Below are 3,634 nucleotides of genomic sequence, written 5' to 3'. Positions count from 1 at the left end.
CAGATAATGTAAGTCTTGTTATCTTAATGTCTTCATGTGGGAAATTCTAATGACATTATCATCATCCGTCTCTGAATGCTATCAGAGGTATTTTTGTACACAAATATAATTAGCAATATATGCAGCACAATGTAAGTGTTGTGTGACTAACTATAGCTGTAATATTACCTGTTCATTCTTGCTACTAACACATGACACCAAGTTGCCTGTTAGTCTTATTACGTACATTAATACACTGTTGTCTTGGCTTTACATCTCTACTAATGATGACACCTAAATCCTTCTCCTGCCTTGATAGTTTTATTTCCACATCTTAAGATGATACTGTAGTTTGCCTGCTATGTGTACAAAGTGTAAACATGTTGCATATGTCTACGGTGAATATCACTGGCCATTGTACACTGTACAACGATAGCCTGTTAAGATCTTCCTGCAATGTCATAAGATTCTGTTTAACTCGCAAACACGATTTCATTGCATGTAGGAAAAATTTGATACAAATCTAAAGTTGATATTTTCAAAGAGAAGTACAGAACAAGACAGATCACATCTATTATATCACATATCAGTTCACCAGGTAAAGACACCATTATAACATATTGTGAAACTAATATATAGCATGATTCATGTACAAGGACCATCTTCTACACATGACCAATATTTCACAACCATCACAAAATGATTCACTGATAAAGCCAGTGTATGTAATGTCCTTCCTTTTCCTCAGCTCATTAGGCATTTTCCGTGACCCAACCTATATGTTATTTGTCCCCTCATTTGTGACCTTGTAGTTGTTGTACGGTGGAGTAATGCTTGACTTGCTATACTGAGGGACAGACACACTGACACAAGCCATGTTGTAGTTGTTGTACGGTGGAGTAATGCTTGACTTGCTGTACTGAGGGACAGACACACTGACACAAGCCATGTTGTAGTTGTTGTACGGTGGAGTAATGCTTGACTTGCTGTACTGAGGGACAGACACACTGACACAAGCCATGTTGTAGTTGTTGTACGGTGGAGTAATGCTTGACTTGCTATACTGAGGGACAGACACACTGACACAAGCCATTATTCATTAAATTGACAAAAATGAAGCGATAAATTTCTTGAAAGATATGTCAAGTCTAGTGATACGTCGACTTATGTACATCTTAGGAATCATTTATAAATTCAAAACATAAAATTCATATGATGGCAAAGTGTGTTTAGATAAATTTTTAACTCTTAATGTTCTTATCAGTTCAGTCCAAGGAAAAAAAAAACATGACAAATAAAGCCAGCTAACAGTGTGTCATAAGACCAGAGCCCCTGCCAAGCTGGGACTTGGCCAAACATAAACAACCACTTTCTTATAGACGATTAGTCAAGGTTCTGGGTCGAGCACCAGGATCTATTGACTTCCGTCCGACATAATATATTTTCTCTGATCCTTCATCATCATCACCACACTCCCGGCACCCATCAATAAACCCTTCCCAAATTCCTCACTTCCTTATAAACTCGTCCCTGTAGTCAACAATTAAGAAACCTAAACCGACCAAAAAGCATTACGTTGTTCAACAATGTAAACCCCAGCTAGGGTGAGCCTTAGACACTCTTACGGTGTATTGTGAAGGACGAAGGATTTACTTGCCAAGTAATGAATTACAGTTCCTTGATCTAGGAACTTATCACTGATCACCATAAAATACAGATGGCAAAAGTGTATTTACCTTGTGGATTTATACTGAAAATACATGGGATACTTAAACTAATTTATTTATGAGATAATGAATAATATCCCATAACTTTTCTGGAGCACAAGGTACAGAAATATATGTAACGTGATATCGTTAAGATTAACATATCTAACATAAAGATTTCTATTTTGCAGATAAATGTTTTACGTCTAGAAATCAGTAATATCTTCAATAACATAAAGATAATTGCATCATTATTTATGTTGCAGGCTTTTTATCCGGGTTTTACACACTGAAAAAAGTATTGTTTAGAGAAAAGTAATGTAATTATTATTAACACAAGGTTCAAGGAATATAAGTTATGAGTTTCTACTCTTCAAAATGTTAGCATCATCCGCTGAGAAAACTTTGAAAAAACAGACTTTTATGTTGTGTGATGAGAACTAATGACAAATTATTTACGTTTTTCTTAAGAATATTCTTTATGAGTCAAATGAAAGTATTTTGTTAGATAAAAAAACTTTCATCATTAACAACGAGAGATAAACAATCAATATTCATAAACTTTATCTTTGATGAATTATTCATCAAATGACAGATATTGTTATATACAATTTCCAACAATCTTATTGACATCATAAAACCAAATATGATTCATAAATTTTTCAAATCATCAAAAGTAAAAAGAAGAAGTCGTCCGGAGGTGACTTGTTACCCCCGGTGTAAACACTTATAGGCGGAATCCGGTAACACCTCTTGAATAGCATGTGGAAGACAGAGTAGAGTGGCTAGGCTGTGGAGCATGTTCTCCACTTCAACTGACTAATGATATGTTAAGACAACACAAACCACATACATCCATTGTGAGGATGGAATCAGGGATGAAACATCTATAACTAGAAAGGTTAAAGATACAAAGATGATGAAATACCTTTACCCGGGATCAGTAGCACCTGTGGTAATGGACACACCTTTGTAATGCTTGATCACTTACAACTGATCAACTTTAATACGAAAGTCTTAGGTATTGTCCCTCAGGAAAACTTTTTATAAATATTTATAAAACACATATATATGTTAGATATACACTATCTCTAGAATATATCTTTACCTGGGACGTGTAACACTTGTGTGGATAGACACAACTTTGTAATGCATGATCCATTACACGAAATGAACTTCACTAACGAAGAGTTATACAACGCGTCGTTGGAGAACATTAATCAAATACCTATACAGAATTTTTATGTTAGATAAAAGACATTTCTTGATAGTAAACATAAGAGATGATGACGAAAGAAAAGGGAGGTAGAGGTAAATATTTTGTTAAAAGATGAAACACTCCTGCATTAAACTAGCTCCTTGTGTTACATTTTCACTTAGGTACCCACATGATAATGAATTCTGTTCTTTTGTAGTCATAATTTTTTATGTTTCTAACACGTTTTTATTATTTCTTATATAATCTTAAGGATTCTGGCTTAAAGATCTTGGTTCTTAACAAACATTATAATGCAACACAATATACATTTATCATAAACAAATCATTTATCACAATAACCATTATGTTTGTAACAGATTCTTTAAGTCCTCAGTCACGTTTGTTAACATATAAGAGATTTTTCCGCCACTGACAAGCGGCTCCGTGGTGTAGTGGTTAGCACATCTGCCTCATAAACAGTTGGTCCGGGTTCGATTCCCGGCGGGGCCTTTTCAGTATTTTTTGTGATCGTAAATACTCGTAGGTAGTCTCTCTCTCTCTCTCTCTCTCTCTCTCTCTCTCTCTCTCTCTCTCTCTCTCTCTCTGTCTCTCTCTCTCTCAGCCAAGAGCCAGGTTGATATGCACTGGGTGGGTGGGTGTGTGGTGTGCAGTGTGGCTCGCCGTCATATGGCAAGAACTTCATCGCTCTCACTCAGTCACGCAATCTACATTCATAGTGGCTGGCTGGGGA

At 35.9% G+C, this 3,634-nt stretch overlaps 1 non-coding gene across 1 annotated transcript; it reads left to right on the top strand.

The window, feature by feature from the left end:
• Positions 1–3,321: 3,321 nt before the first annotated feature.
• Positions 3,322–3,393, top strand: TRNAM-CAU (transfer RNA methionine (anticodon CAU)). The gene has a single exon. It is a non-coding gene; the product is annotated as a tRNA-Met (tRNA).
• Positions 3,394–3,634: the final 241 nt, after the last annotated feature.

Source organism: Panulirus ornatus, chromosome 70 (genome assembly GCF_036320965.1).
Source record: "Panulirus ornatus isolate Po-2019 chromosome 70, ASM3632096v1, whole genome shotgun sequence".
Lineage (NCBI taxonomy): Eukaryota > Metazoa > Arthropoda > Malacostraca > Decapoda > Palinuridae > Panulirus > Panulirus ornatus.
The sequence above is the reverse complement of the archived record's forward strand: the minus strand, read 5'-3'. Positions and strand labels throughout refer to the sequence as shown.